The sequence below is a fragment of the Meriones unguiculatus genome, chromosome 21 (assembly GCF_030254825.1).
Source record: "Meriones unguiculatus strain TT.TT164.6M chromosome 21, Bangor_MerUng_6.1, whole genome shotgun sequence".
In the NCBI taxonomy this organism is placed as follows: Eukaryota; Metazoa; Chordata; class Mammalia; order Rodentia; family Muridae; genus Meriones; species Meriones unguiculatus.
Window position 1 is genome coordinate 43,707,560 of NC_083368.1, and position 16,676 is coordinate 43,724,235.

The window sequence follows — 16,676 nt, forward strand, 5'->3', positions numbered from 1 at the left end:
TTTAAAAAATAATCACAGCTTGGTGGAGTCATTTTTTTTTTTTCTTTTTCCATCTTTTTTTCCCCCAAGCCCTGGACCTGGGCTGCGCAAATGCAAAGAAGCCCTCAGTCGTCCTCGCCCGGAGTGAGACGGGAGCGGAGACCAGGAGGGGTGGGACGGGCCTGTCCTGTCCGGCCAGGCCGCAGGGGCGCACTCGGGACGCGGAGGCCAATCGGCGCGGCTGTGCCCGCGCGGGCTCCCCCGGGGACACTCGGTGCTTGAACTACCTGCCACCGGGGACCCGGCTCCCCGCGAGGCTCCCCGCCCTTCACGTGGGATCCCCCCGTTTCCTCTGCCAAGCGGCCCCGTCTGCCGCGAGGACGTACTTCGGGGACTGCCAAGAAGCGGCAGCAGCAGCAGACACAACCCGGCCGCGCCAACACGGCAGACGGTTTTGTTCTGGCCTCCCTCCTCCGCCCCCACCCCCACCCCGCGACCCGCCGTCTGGGGCGGCGGGAGGGGGCGGAGCCGGGCGTGGGGGGGGAGGGGGGGGAGGGTGGGGGCGGGGAAGCGGCGCGGAACAAACAACTTCTGCCCGGAGTTGTTTACATAGCAGGTGGACCTGACGTCATCCAGGAGGCTCCGCCGCACCGCCCGGCGACACTCCTGCCCGCGGTCCATCCCCCGCCCCACCCCTCCCCCCCCAGCACACACGCACACACACACACACACACACACACACACACAACCCGGGAAGAAGTTGGGGAGCGGGGCCAGGGGAGTTCCGACCACTTTAAAAAAAACAACCACGACAGCCCCCAACTACGCCGAGGGAGACCAAACAAGTGGCTCTGCAGCACTTCAAAGTCCGCCCAGACCTCCCTTCCCGCGGCCCGCCCCTCGGCGGAGAGGCGGCTCGGCTCCCAGTGGACGGTTCGCACCGCCAACAACACGCGCGCGCGCGGCCCGGTGCGCGCGGCCGCTGGTGCACGCACGCACACACACACACACACACACACACACACGCGCGCGCGCGCGCGCGCACACACATACATACACGCGCCCACACACTCACACACACACATACACGCAGGGATCCCTGTTGGGGGGTGTTGGGGGGGTGGAGAGCCGCAGCCGCGAGACAGCGCGAGCCTCCGAGAAAGCGCGAGACGCGCCGGCGCGTGCCGCTGCCCGGCCCCAGCCCGGCCCCCCGCTCCCAGCCCGGCGCCACCCGCACTTGCCCCGCCAGGCGCCCGCCCGGGGCATTGATGCCTCGGCCGGCCGCGTCCTCCCGCCGCGGCTTCCTCGGCTGCCCCCTCCCCCGGGCCTCCACCGGGGCCGGAGCGTGGGTGTGCTCGCTCGGGGAGGGTGCTTGCGCTCGGGCGCGCTGCGGGTGCCACCTCTGCGGGACGCTGCCCCCCTCCCTCCCCCGGGGGCGCCCGCTCTAGGTAAGTTTCTTCGCCCGCGCTCGCTCCGCGCGCACCCCGCCCTGGCCCGGCCGCGGCCACGCGTAGCCGCTCCGCGCCGCTCCCGTCCCGGGCGGCGGCAAAGTTTGGCCCCGGCGCCCGCCGCTCCGCGCGGTGGAGCCCTGGTGACATGTGTCAGATTCCGACGTGGGGACCCGGGGGGGGGGGCGGGGGGTGGAGGGTCGCGTTGGCGTTCGGGACCCGTCCCGTCCGGTCCTCCTCGCCACTTGTTGTTTCTGGGCTTTTGGCTTTGTGGTGTTGGGGGGGGGGAAGGAGCGTGGAGAGAAACGAGATTTCCCCCGTGGGCTCCCGGGTGGTTTATTTATTTATTATTATCATTATTGTTTATTTGTTTTTAGTTTGGAATAGGCAGAACGTTGTCTGGTCCGGAGAGACGGAGGCTGGAGGAAAAGATGTGTCGAAACACCAGATGTGTTTGTTTACTCTTTTTAAAAAACTGTTTGTTGTCTCTCTCTCTCTCTCTCTCCCTCTCCCTCTCTTCCTTCCCACTTCCCCCAGGGAGGAGAAGCGGCAGTGAAAACATGTGGCCGTTAGAAGCGCACACTTTATTGATCGCGCTGCTGACCTTTATTTACTCAGGCTGGCAAGTGCGCGCTGCTTGGGTCTCAGTTAGGTACTTCTGCGTCCCTCTTAGAAATACTCATCCAGGCATCGGAGAGGCGTCCAGGGGACACTCTTTTTCCCGTCTGGTCAAGAAACTCCTGGCCTCTAGTGACGCCAGAGATGCCCATGCGTTTCTCGGACCACTCGGGATCGCGCCTTTCCACTGGTCCGCGAGCCAGCGCGGCCTGCTTCCCCCCAGGATCTGTCCTGGTTTTACTTTTCTACCACTTTGGGGAGTGCTCCTTGCTCCCTGCGTGGGTGTCGTCTCGTCTCGCTGCTCCTGGAGGAGGGAGCACGGGAGGGGCGCATACACCTTTGTGAGAAAGGAAGGGCTTCTCCCTTGACTTTAAAATTTGTATTTATTTAATTTTTATCTTTATTTTTTTTCTTTTTTAAACCTGTGTTTCCTGGGTGGCTGAAACCCGCGCTGATAGAGGGAAGAGCCTCTCCAGCCGCCCCTCTGCGCTCACGGAGGCGCACGGTGCTGGCTGGACCTACCAGGTGGTCGCGAGCACTGCAAGCTGCAGGCGCTCCTCTCCCTACCCTCTGGCTCCGAGGCACTCTGAGCCCCCTCTTACTGTGGGCCCAGACCTCTGTAGCGCTTGGAGGAAAAGTTGCCCTTCTGTCCCCCAGACCCTAAGAACTCATAGGTAAGTTTCTCAGGGCCTGGAGAGCAAAGGTTAATGCTGTTATTATTAGAAGGCACTGCAAGAGGAAGATGTGTGCAGGTTTCCGTTCTTTGAAAGTAAAACCATTTTGCATTTGCATTTTGCAGAGGGTTGAGTCCAGAGGCCTCGGAACTGGCCAGGACTTGGGAGGGTCCTCACAATAGGGGCTCCCCAAGGAACTAGACCCATCTGTGTATTTGTTTATCCAGCTCTTTAACCAGCAGATTTAAACCACTTAGTGGCCAGCTGCTATCTGTAAGGCGCAGATCCCTCCCCCACCTTTCCTCTCACCACATGTTGAAACCTCCTTAGTTCCTTGATCTTGAGGCTCCTTCCTAGAATGCTACTTGCTTCCAGGTGGGCAAACTCTGGCGATGTGAGGCCCATTAAGTTGCCTGGGTGAGTCCTCTGAAGGGGCAGGAGGGAGGAATGAAGTACGTGGAAGGGTCTCTGGAGTGTGTGCGGTGGGAGTCTTTGCAGTCAGGGATTCAGTAGTACTTAAATACTTACCAACCGACACATCCACCAGGATCTTGGAAGGAGAGTTACTTAGTAGCAGGTGAGCCCTGAGGGAGAAAGAAATGCCCTGGTGTCAAGTAGCAGAGCTGGACATTTTCCAACTGGAAGTATTTGGAGAGATTTACTCTAGAAAACAAGTTTGCAAGGAAGGCACCTCTTAGCATGCTCTCCTAACTCCCAGCAGTTTGGCTAGGCAGCAGTGGAGAGGAGTCTGTGAGAAATGTGGGCCTGCATATGAGGTAGAAACTGAAGTGAAGAAGGGCTTTCGGATAGCTTCATCCCAAAGTCTGCAGTGTGGCTTACCTCGGGAAATGTTTTAGGTCGTGAAGAGCCGTGTTTGTCTTTTCTGTCACTGTGAGTTATGACTAAGGATATTCTCAGTGTGCTGGAATTTTTAAATGTAGTGTTGTTTGTTTAATGCTGTTAAACACAATTTAGAATTTTGATTTACTTGTATCTGCATTAATAGAGTTCATGTAGTTCTATGCACCAAGATCATTAGAGCCATGATATTTTATGTCTGCATTAGAGCTTTAGTTCTCTTTCCTCTTTCCTTCCTTCTTAGCATCTCCCCTTCCATCCGTCTATTTACTTAAATGGATCCTGTGCCGTAGTTTGTTCAGCTCTACACTTCCTTAAGAAAGCCCCAGTCATACTTGTTTCCCAAAATTAAGTGCAAGGAATCTTAATTGTAATCAAGTTGCTGGCTTTTAAAGAGAAGAGAAACCTGAGGATCTCTCCCTCTGGGTAAGTGGATGAGGACACAAGGTCATCTTGAAGTTCACTTTTAAGCATAAAACAGTAGAATTTATTGAGGAATAATTTTTGACAATTAGCTTAAGTATGAATGCAACAAATATGTTTTGCACACAGATATTTGTAATGTGGCCATTACCATTTATTGTATATTACAAGAAATCAAATAATTAAAAGGAAATTGTGCATGAATGTTATAATTATACATGATTTATCAGTCTTTCAACACTACTTTGTATTTTTGGGTATTGTCACAGAAGTTTTGTGTGAAAGGAATCTTCACTTTTTTCACCCATTTGTGAAATGGGTGTACTGAAGAATCCAACATTGGGGTTGTTTGTTTGTTTTCATTGCACTGAGGACAGTGCAGTATTTTACTTTGGAAAAAAAAAAAACTACTTTGTACTTTCCTAGAAACTTTAAATAAGAAGGAACTCCTCATAATTGGCCCGTGAGGAAAATAAAGTGGAGAACAGGCAAAAATTGATACAGGTACATATAATTGATAATGAGAGGTTATATTCTCTTTAAGTTCAAACTCACAAAACAACTCTTTGTGCATAGCTATCAGACTTTATTTTGTAGAAGGCATATGTAAATACGTAAAAATAACCAGCTGGTTTGATTCAGATTCTTAGAGAATATACAGTGTAATGAACAGAGATAAATAAATTTACCAGGTTTTTTTTTTGATTGCAAGATGGGAAGAATGCAGAATTTAGGAATTTGGGAGTTATAGTTAGCCCTGCTCAATGCTTTTGTCTCCTTCAGTGTTGACAATCTCACGTTGAACTGCCCTATAAGTTGCAGAAAGCTGCACACAGGAAATAGATGTGTAATTTCCACCTTTCTATATGAAATCAAAGAAGGGCTCCCTACTACAAGGAAGAAAATGGGATTCAGGACTAAGATCATGAATAAGATTTCTTGACAGATTCCTTTAGTTTTAACAAAAATAAATAGTAAAAAGATGGTTGAATTCAGACATGGTAACAATCTTTTTCAGTTATCACTAATATTTTGGTACACTTAAAACTATTTTATGGTCTTTGTGATAATGAATTGTTCTTGTCTCCATGGGCACCAAAAGTTCTGAGTAGTGAACCAAATGAAAGTCAGTAAGATTTTAATATTGATGCAGATATTGGAGAACGATCTCATGCAGATCCTCAGTACCACTGATAAGGTACTGAAGGCCTGAACAAATCTGAGACAGTTCCTGTTTGTAATCTAAGGGGTTCTGTAAAACTTCACAAGGTTAGAACTTTAAAGGAACATATGCTAACGTGCGTGGTTCACAGACAATGGAGAGTGGATTCAGACTCTCCGCACTGTTGTGAGCTCTCCCTTTAAAAGAAATAAACATTTTTAGGTTCAGCTGTTTATGTCTTGGATATCCTTAGGCTCATGTTATACCACATCTATAATCTTTGTCAAGGAAATAATTTAGTTTTGATTTTTTGTTTGATATCCTTAGATTTCTACATGAGGCTTATCGGGCCTTTTTTTTTTTTCCTCCTTTCTTATGCTTCTGTTCTAAACTTTCAGCTGCTTTGCTTATCAGAACTTCAAAGTGGGCCCATAACTATTTTTGTTTGTTTTACCTTCCATTTAGTTGAGCACTGCTGGGAGAGATGTCTAAAAACCTGCTTAGTTCTCTTTTACAGTCTAGCATTGGCTGAATGAAAATTCATTATTGCTGACATCTATGAATACTCATATTGTCTGGGAGTCTTCTCTCCTATCTAGTGTTGCTTGATAAAATAAATGGTTACTGCCTCTTGCATATTTCTTTGTCTTATTACCTCTGATTTATTTTTATATATACTTTTTTCCTGTGCTTCATGTCTTCATCCATCATTTACCCAATATTTTCCAGACAAAACAAACAGAAAAGTAACTAATTATGTTGAAATGTAAAAGCAATAGTATGACTAAGAGGCCAGAGAGATGCTGGAGAAGATTTAGGGGTGCTGTTGTAGCATCACTAATATTAAACAAACAAACAAACAAAATAAACAAAAACAGCCAATCTTTTGGTGATCTGATTTCTTAGTTGTGTTTATTAAAGCAATGTTTGAAAAGCAATATCTTTGGTAATTTAATATCTTCTCAAATATCTCCTCTGTTGGCTTTATTAATTTTAGTAAAATGTAATATTTTGTAGTTGAACTAATCTGGAGTTTGTGTTCATGCACAGTGATATTGTCCTGGAAGCCAGCTTCTGTTTTTAGTTCTCTCAGAGGATATTGGCATAATCCCTGTCCCATTTTTGAAACCGTGTATATATAAGTAATTTACAGCTCATGATTTACTTGTTCATTTCATTTTGAAAATTTTTGAACTTTGTTTACCGACTTCTACTTGGCATGCATTTGCCAACTACAACTGGAAGTTTAAAATGATCTCAATTCATGTAAATCTAAGTATAATGTTAGTTTGAAAGCATTTCCCCCATAAGCCACCTATGCTGGCCCTGGTTAACCTTTTGATTTCCATGATTTGGGAAGTATGCCTTCTTGAATTCAACTTTCTAATCAGTTCTGCTCTGCTCCCCCCCTCCTGTGACTCACGGAGGACACCACAGCATCCATTCTCTGTATATTGATAGACGTGTCACTTGGAACTGACATCTTCATCCCTTTCTGCTCTGGCAAATTATTTTCATTAGCAAGAGTGAATAAGATTTAATGTTGAAAAAGCACATCGCTGTGCAGCAAATGAATTCCCAAGGGGTTTTAAAGCTCTCAGCATTTTTAGTTTGTTAATGTTCCTCAATTTCCTTCAATTTCTGTCGTGGAGGACTTAAAATATACTTTGTGGAAGATAATGTTGAGTTAAAATTTATTTAAGTTTTTAACAGTTGCTTTCAAAGATGTTCCTGATGTGTCTAAAAGATTTTACCATTATACTGCTTAATTTTTTTTTTCTTTTGAAAAACAGGTTAAGGAAATTTGAATTTCACAAGCAAAAGAACCAACTAGAAAGAACTTGAAAATGTTTCTTTTTGTGGTATTCATTTATGCCCTTTTTCCCCATTTGATCTCAACTTTTCTGTTTACTAGATGGTATTTTCTGTGAAAGCCTTTACACCATTTTAGAATTTATCCTCATGACAGCCGTTATTTTCTAACTATTTTCTGAACCTTAAGGGAAAAAAAAATGACCTCGTTTCTTAGTGTGTAATTTAGGAGGAAGGGAACAAGTGTCTGAGAAAGACACTACAGATAAAGCATAAAGTTTCTCCCTTTTTATAGTTAGGTGAATCTTGCGGTATAACATTCCAGTATCTTAACATCTTGCCACGCGTAGACCGTCATCTTTAAAAATCATTCGTCACTGTTATGTCAGAGAGAGTTTGGATCATGTCTGTATGCCTGTGTTACTGTGTCACTTCCTTCCCCCGCCCCCAGCACTTAGAGCTTGCCTCTAGTTCAGTTAAATGTCAAGTAAGTGGGTCTTCACTATCCACTTGTGAAAACTGAAGCTCTGGAAATGGTCAGCTAAACCTATTGTCGCCAGTAGTTTGGGTTCCGCACACCACTGAGTGTCCTCCCCTGGGACGGTACTCCTTTGACAGCACGCCTCCTTAGACCACTCTTCTGTTCATCTTCTAACATTCAGGAGGCCTCTAGGAGTGAAAGACAAAGACTTCATGTAAGGTCTTGTTCTTTTTCCAATCACAGTGTACCCTGGCCTTCTACACACTGGTCAAAACAGAGTGAGCTGTTTCCCTCGTAGGTGGGATTCTCCCCAATCTCCGTCTTCCAGAATGTCGTGCACTAGGGTGCCTACTTCCTGCTCCAATGTATTCCTACTACAGAACACACTGACCGTCCTTCATAAAATGTCCATCTTCACTGACTGCCTTCCCTTATCTTTACTGAATACCATTTTTCTCCATAGTGCTATAATTACTGGAGTTTTAAAAGGTTCCTTCAGTATGATGTACACGGAATGATGGCCTACATCCAGTGTGTTGTATTGTCTCTGACGAGATATATCCAATGTGCTGTGTATTCAGATGGCGATATAAATCCAGTTTGGTGTATTTTCATCCGGTGTTGTTTTTTTCATGATGGTGTACATCCATGTGACAGATATTACATAATAATGTACTTCCAGTATGATTTATATTACATAATTATAGAAATTCAGCAAAATGCATAGTCTACGCACATGGAGATTTTGCTCTGTTCTCTGCCTGTGCTATCTATCTATCCAGCCATGTGTGCGTGCATGCATCCATCCATCCAACCAACCAACCATATATACATACATACATATATATATACATACATACTTTCATCCATTCCTGTGAATATCTTTCCACCCTACACAGAGCAAATTGAAGATTTATGCTTTGAAACGTCCATGTCTCCAAATTTAAAACTGCCTGTGGCTACTGGAACATAAAAAAGAGATTCATCTCTTGGTGTAGTGCCACAGAAATATTTTCTCCTAAGTACAGGGCCCCTCAGTATAACCACTGAGATCTCCCTTAATACTGCCCCTAGGATTCTCAGTGCCTTCCATGACTCCATCTGGTTATTCTATTTGCCGATACATGCTATCTTTGTTGGAGCCAAGAAATGTAGCATTCAAGAATTTTCTGATGATAACTTTGCGTTTCGGAGTGAGAATGATGATGGGAGTTTTGAACATAGCCTAATTGCTATCTCAGATAGTCAAACTAGCCAGCTTGGCTTACTTGCAGATCCCCATGTTAAGTTCCTAGAGACCTGCATTTGGGTTCGACAGCTAACTATATCTATTATTGTTGAGATTTTTTACATGATACTTCCTCCAAAATTAAAAAAGGATACTGGATTAGCTTTCAGCTTACTTCCAACTAAAGCATCTTATGAAACATATGGGATCAAGTTTGAAGCTACAAAATGTACTCTCCTCACTGCCACTTCAATCTATACGTAACAATGAAAGAAGAAAAATGTATGTCCGAAAACAGAAACAATGCCAACAAAAATATCCCCCTTAAAAAAATATCCCCCTTACTTTTCTTCTATTATGTAGAAGAAAAAGAAAACGATTTAGTTAAAATGGAAGGCTTTTATCCAAGTTACTTTGTCTCTAAGGTATCTTTAGATCACTCTTCTTAGAAGACAGGAAAATGGAGCCTCCTTCTTATTTATCCGGGATGCTGAGATAGGAGGGGGGAGTAAATGTGCAGATGACCATACTAGAATCAAGAAACATACTCAGCCACCTGACATTCTCTTCTTTGATGGTCATAAAACTCATATCTATAAATGTTAATTTACTCAGAGTTTTGCCCTGGTCTTCTGTTGAGTCATATATTTGGCTGTTGATTGTGCTAATACAGAAATAGCTGAACATGTATTTGATAATTTTGTCTTTTTGAAATTAATTTGAAGTTAGAGGGGGGTGGCCATATATCACAGGGATAATGATGCTTTTATCTCGGTCTGAAGACCTGAGTTTGATCTCCACGACTCTTGTGGTAGAATCCTAAAAATTGTCTTGTGACCTCCAGTTGCATTTGGTGGCATACAGCACACATACACCCCATGCCAGGTGCTTGTTTGTTTTTGGTAATTTGAAACAAACCTAAATACACCCTGGAAGAGACTTTATTTGGGACTTGCTTCCATAAATACCCAGTAGGCATGTTTGTTGAACATTCTCTTTATTTTCAACTGATGTGGCAGGGCCAAGCCTGTGGTGGGCATTTGGCTGCAGACTACATAGGAAAACTATCTGCGGGAGCTAGGAAAGAGCAATACAGCCAGCAACATTCTTCCATAGTCCTTGGGTCACATTCTGCCTCCAGGTTCCGCTTTCCTTGCTGATGGACTGTGACCTGTAACCCAAATGCACGTTTTCCTCTTGGGTTGCTTTTAGTCATGGTACTCATCACAGAGAAAAAAAACAAACTAAGGCAGAAGCTGGTGCCGTATAAAGCGATGTTAGAGGGGTGGACTGGAGAAGGATTGTGGAAGCATTTGGAACTTTCAGCTGGAAAAGTCCTTGAGTGCAAGGAGCTTAATGGCCTGTTCTGTAGTAGCTTGGAAGATAAGGATGCTGAGAGAAGTGAAGACAGTGCAGTCCTGGCTTCTGAAGTTTCAGAGGGGAGCAAGGACACTTTGGGGGCTGTTTCTGTTAAGAACTGGTCAGAATACTATTTGTGCTCCACTGTGAAAAATCAACTTTCATTATCAGGGAACTAACAGCAATGAGGTGAACTCTTCTGGGAAGTATTTTTTCCCTGCTTAACACACAGTAACTATGGTCTAGAGGGGTCCAGGGCTGTATCCAAAACTGGAAGCTGAACTTCACAATATTTAAGAGTCTCCTATGTGGTACTCACGGAGGTGTCATGGATAGCAGTGAAGGCTTGGCACTTTGGAGGCCGGTAAGGGCTGTTGGTGATGTGCAGCCTTGGTTGCAGTGTAGATTCTCATGTTCTTGGAGATTCAGGCACTGGGATAATGATTCAGGTCTGCAGTAAGTGTGGAGTATAGTTACTCTAAGCATAGCAGAGAAGCTGTGCGCGGTTGACAACGGAAAAGCCGGAGAACAGGAAATGCTCAGGTACTTGGGAGCCCAGTAGATCTGAGTCCTGATGTCAGATGCAAGATTTGGAGCTACACTGTTGGATTTTGTTTTGCTTAAGTGTGACGTGTTCTTCCCTTTTGGAATGAAAAAGGAGTTAATGTGTTTTGGTTTTTATAAGAGCCCACAGTTAAAAAGACTTTGGAATTTTAAAGAGACATTGAAGTCTCAAAGTGAGCCTTCGGGAGAGTTCTTAAATACCTGAGTTTAAAAAGTTGTGCTGTGTTTATGTTATGATATTGACAGACAACTTGTACACAAACAAGAACAAAATAGTTTTGGCTTGACATACATGTTTGTGTGTCAAAGTTAGCAAGGGATGAATTCTACTGGTCACCATTTGCCAACTTGACACAAACTTAGACTTGACTGGGAACAGAGAATCACAACTAACTGCCTCAGTCAGATTGGTCTATGGGCATGTCTGTGATGGTAGGGGTGGAGGCTGTGGAAAGCTAGGGGGTGAGAAGTGTTGAAATGCTGCTTGCTTAATGCTCTTGCTTGCTCGCTTGATTGACGTGGGGGAGGCAAGTCCACTGCAGATGGTGTCCTCTCTTGGCAGACGGGCTAGGATGTGTGGAAAATGCAGCTGGGGAAGCAGGGGAGGATCAGCTCAATACCCAAGCATTCTTCCATGTTCTGTGTTTCCAGTCCCTCCAGGATGGAACAGACCCTGTGAGCCATGTCTGTCCCTCCTATCCCCCTAATGTTGGTTAGTGCTTCTGTCAACTTGACCTAAATTAAAGTCATCTAAGAGGAAGTAAGCTAAACTGAGAAAATGCCGTAAGGTTGGCCTCTAGGTAAGGCCGGGAGAACTGCCTTTCTCCCTGGCTCACGGAGAACAGGGAGCTCTGCAGTTTACTATATCACAAGTTTTGTCCCAAGTTTCTTGAGATATGTTTTTCTTCTTTGCTTGAGTATTGCCAAATGTTTATTGAGCATGACAACCGTTGTTTGCTTAATGTTTTTCGCCTTCAAACAGCTGTGTGATGGATATGCTCATCTCAAAATCCCATGCTTCAGGGTCATTCTTTGTCACAGTCAGACCACTAGACAGTCAGCAACCCAGGAGAAGTGCTTCTCAGGAGAGTGAGGATAAACCTGTTAGTCTTCAGAAAGTGCATAAACCTGCCGCCATTCGGATTCCTAAGATTTCTCCTTGTCACGGAATGTGTATATTTCTGTCACTAAAAATGAAATTATTTGAGAGTCTGAGATCATGTTCCAAATAAAATTGTGATAAAATTTACCTTTCTTGGTTAGTTTATAACATTACATTATTTCTGTGAAAGTATGCCTTCTGAATCCAGCAATGAAGCATGATGGGTGATTGCTACCAAGCCTAATGATCTCAGTTTGATCCGCAGGTTCTATATGGTGAAAGTAGAGAAACAGATTGGGTGCAGGCTGGAGAGAGAGCTCTGTGGCGAGGAGTGCTGGCTGCCTTCCAGAGGACTTAAGTTTGATGCCAAGCATACCAGTGGTGGCTCAAAACTCTGTAACTCCAGGCCCAGGAGAGCCTCAGCAGAAACCAGGCATGCATATGGTTCACATACATATATGCAGCAAGACACGCATGCAATAAAATAAACGCATTTAAACATGAAAAGAAGATAGGAAGGAATGCATTTCTGCAACTTGTCCTCTATTCTCCGTACATGTGCCACAGAGGGTGCTTGCATGGGTATACTGGCAGTGAATAAATCAGTGCACAGAATCGCAGGCAACAAAATATGCCTCCGTCTTCACCCAGCTGCAAGGTTTAATAATATCAAGCTCTTCTAGAGTTACATGTGTATTTCTCAGACTATGCCACAAGCAGGTAAAAAGCAACTTACTCTTTCAGTTCTAAGTGGCATTAGACATCACGTTTTTCTTTAATATCTAGTTGTGTTCTGAATATCTTCCTTAGCTAAAACAAGGCCACATATTAAGTATAAATACATGGTTATTCAGATTATATTGGAAAGCGTCACCACTGTAAGTTTTGTTTTTATTTTGGAAATATTTTGCATTACGATGGGTATGCTTGACTTTTTAAATTTAAATTTTAGGTATATGTATGTTTTTGCATCTCCCGTGCACCTGTTGCTGGCAAAGCCCAGAAGAGCGTGTCGGATCCTCTGGAACTGGAGTTACAGGCGCTTGTGAGCCTCCACATGGGTGCTAGGAACTGAACCAGGGGCCTCTGGAAGAGGAGCCAGTGCTGTTCTCTGCTGAGCCGTATCTCCAAGCTCCTTCCATGAGCATATATTGAGTATATACATCAAAAATATGACAGCAAAAATACAACACTCATGAATGATGAAATTAATGTTAGTTTGTTATCCCACAAATGACAATTCTTACAGGAAGTATTTAAAACTCGAATGTGAACAAATTATTCTACGTTTGCATGTTACAAGTCATAAAATAGTGCAAACGTCCTTGATGACTTACGAGAAGAAATCTGTTACACATTTGAAATTTCACTCTGAAGGCAAATATTTGCTTCCATATTTCAAAGCCTCATCCTTTTCCCAGGAAATAATCACTTTTTAATATGTTTTGTTAATTATAATTCATGTTAAAACGTTAATCTTTCATTATTGTTTCAAGCTCCTGTATTTTCTTTTGTCTTAGTAAAAGTTGTTTTTATTTATTTGTATGTGGCAAACTTCATTCCGTTTTCAGAGGCAGTCTTTACATTTTGATGGGTACAGAGCTGTCCCATTTTGCTACCACAGTTGGACTGCAGAACAGCTTCTCTGCCATCACCCCATCTCTTCCACGTGCCCTTTCGTAGTACATCCTAATTCCTAGTCCTGTAGTCCATCCTAATTCCTTGTCCTGCTCACCCCTGCTCCATTTTCAATGCCTGTGAGCTTTTCTTATCTAGCGGGGCATGCAGCCTGTGGAATCGTGTCTTTTTGCTTACCACAGCACATCTGAAGTTCAGCTGTGTGGGTATGCTATTCTTACCATGGCCAGAATCTTCTTGCTTTGTTCTTTTATCATTGTTTAGAGTTTTGAATTCTTTTAGTTTTCAGATACAGTCATATCTATGTGACATATATACATATAGTATATATATATATCACTGCTCTCTTACCCATATTTTTTCTTGTCTATAAGCAAAAAAAAATCTTTCCAGTTTAGCAAACAATATCTATAATTAACCATTAATCTTGGGACTTTATGAAGTTCCCAGCCCCACTTCTACCACTAGTCTCTCCCTCTTGCTCTCATTTTTAAAAATCTCCTTGTTTCCATGGGTGTTTATTTTCTTATACCTTTAAAGCCCTTGGTATTTTTGTTTGATTGAAATAGATGAGGTCTACACATGTTATTATTTCTTCCAAAAGAAACAGGCATATTATCAATTATTTAGTAATACTCAGTCGTTTATTCATCTCTCACTCGGTGGGTATGTTTTATTTCCATGATGTATACACTCATGGAAACATTAGTAATAAGACTACAAAAATCCTAGAGTAAAAAGGGATCTTTAACCAGTTTTTTATATTTATTATTTAATACAGTGTATTCACTTTGTATCCTGACTGTGGCCCCTCCCTCATCTCCTCCCAGTCCCACCTTCCCTTCTTCTCCCCCTATGTCACCCCCCTAGTCCACTGATAGGTGAGGTCCTCCTCCCCTTCTGTCTGACCCTAGCCTATCAGGTGAAAAGGGATCTTTGAGATAATAAAATTAAATTAATTCTTTAATCTCCATTCCAAGTCTAATAGCAATGTAGCTTGGAGATTGCTATCGGAAAGTGTCTCTCAAATTGTCGAGGGTGGCAATATACAGACAAGAAGACAATGCCTAGAGAAGCTTTTAAAAACAAACTATGAGTTTGAAGGGGCTAAGTTAAAATGGAAAAGGACCAAGAGAGCCAAGATAGGAATGGACAGGGACAGGTGGGGATGGACCAGTTGTGTTTGCTTCTGTGGAAATTACCTTATGTAGGTTCGCAGACTGGCTTTCAAGCATGTCTATAAAAAAATAATAATAATAAAAGCACTGTCTTAATGTCCAACGTTCCCTGATAGTCTAGCTTCTGTAAAGTTCTTCCTTATCTTGGTTGGAATCAATCAATAAACCTTCACTTTATCTTTGTGCCTTTTATTTATACAGTGTATTTCATACATACAACCTTCTGTATATCTGGAGTTATTTTTTACAATAATACAATAATATTTTTCTTTTTTTCTTAGACCAATGAAATCCATTTCCCTAAGTATGCTCTATGCACCAAAAAAGGCCATATTTTAAAAACTTGTACTTGCTGAAGTTTTCTATTAACATGTATTCGGGGTGAACAGCACACAGTAGGTATGCTCCGACCAACATCTGTTAGCACACTTGTTTTTTTGTTAACATTCCTGTCATTTATTTCATATAAAATTGAGTTAGTATAGAATGCGAAGTGTTTGTTTTATATATGATTTGTACCTTGGTAAAATTTGTAACCCTTTAGCCCATTTTTCCATGCTATAAAGTGTTCAAAGAAATTCTGATTATTTTTTCTGTCAGCAATTATGCTATCAGTAACCTATATTAACTTATTATATATATATTTTTGTTCAAGTAATTTTTAAAACATCAGTGAGAAAATGTCTAAGAATAAAACCTGTGGCTTGGACTAATGTTGCACACTTGGAGATTGTCTTCACATAGAAAACGGCTCCAATTTGTGAAAGATGAGCTTTCTGGTCTGTTGATAAGGGAGACTCTCCCTTGCTCCAGGAGGCACCTCCTCTGTATTCCGAGACTCTTGTTTAAATAGCCATGAGCAGTTGTGACAGATTGAAAGAGGCAAGAGTTTCTGCTTGCGAAATACCCAGAAATAGGAGCGATCTGTGGAAAGTAACTGTTTCTCCCAGATGATGAGCAAAATTTCAAAGTTAAACAAATAGTAAATGGCTTAAGTCCAAGTTAGCCATGACAGACTTTCACCAAATTTTCACGGTTCAGAGGCAGCCAAGGCATTTCTCTGATCCCCTTACCTGGTGACATTGACGGTCACAGAAGCAAGTTTGGGCCTAGCTTGCTTTTAACAAATGCCAGATTGATTATTTATTTATTTATTTATGAACTCCTAAAACCATGTTTAATAACCTGTTCTACATTTCTGTTAAGGATAGTGTTGAGATCACTGAACTTTATTTTCTATGATCTTTTAATCTATAAATAAATAAATAGATAGATAAATAGATAGGTAAAAATCCACTTCACCCTGAATGTGCTTGTCTGTTCTTCTGTTTACCAAGATTACTGAGATCCTTAACCGTGGTTTTGTGATAACCCTAATAGGCTTTCTAACAGTGTATTGAAACTTAGATCCTTTGGTTCTATACACTTGCATTTAAAGTGACATTTCCTAGTTTTGACCTTTGATTTTCATATTTATTATAGCTAAGTATTCCATCCCATATTTTTTTTCTAGTTTAAAAGGTTAAAACTATCCAGGATTCGAGAGGTTTCTTTTCTGTTATCTGATGATAATTGACATTGTCACCAAATAGAAGGTTTAGCTCGTCCTTAATATTTTTCCCACACCTAAGTGGTGTGGGAAATGAAATGCCCTTAGAAAAGCTTTTGTGGTCTCCTCCAGTCCACTCAGACACGCATTACAACACGGAGCCCTGTTTCTACACTACTATCGCTTCTGAGTCTAATTCTTCTTTATGCATTTTCCAATTTATTTCTTCACTGTTTTTTTTTTGTTATTTTTTAGTGCTAAAGGATCATAACTTTACTTTTAATAATGCATAATTTTACCAAATGAAATATCAAAGCTCTTCTTGATTTTAATGTTTTATACCAAGTTATTATGTAGCAGAGGGGTCAGCATAAAGTCTTCGTAAGGGGCTAAATGGTAAGTGATACAGACAATATAAATCCGCTATCTCTGTTGAAATTATTTATTGTACTAATTTTAAGTAGATATGAATGATATTGAAATGTATGAATGTAGTTGCGTTCCTGTAAGCTTCATTTATGGACATCTTAATTTTAATGTTAGATCAAATTGATATTTCATAAAAAAATGGAAGTTCCTTATTTTTCTTATTTAACTCTGTAA

General features: G+C 42.6%; 1 protein-coding gene across 10 annotated transcripts in view; it reads left to right on the plus strand.

Moving 5' to 3' along the window:
• The first annotated feature begins 1,023 nt into the window (after positions 1-1,023).
• The window catches only part of Foxp2 (forkhead box P2), a 558,155-nt gene continuing 542,502 nt past the window's right edge, over positions 1,024-16,676 (plus strand). For 5 of the 10 annotated variants that reach the window (XM_060374220.1, XM_060374219.1, XM_060374218.1 and 2 more), the window contains exon 1: positions 1,031-1,427. The gene's annotated coding sequence lies outside the window, so the exon portion shown is untranslated. Of the gene's footprint in view, positions 1,428-16,676 lie in introns of all 10 variants that reach the window. The other 5 variants (XM_060374225.1, XM_060374227.1, XM_060374228.1 and 2 more) reach the window with 3 other exon arrangements.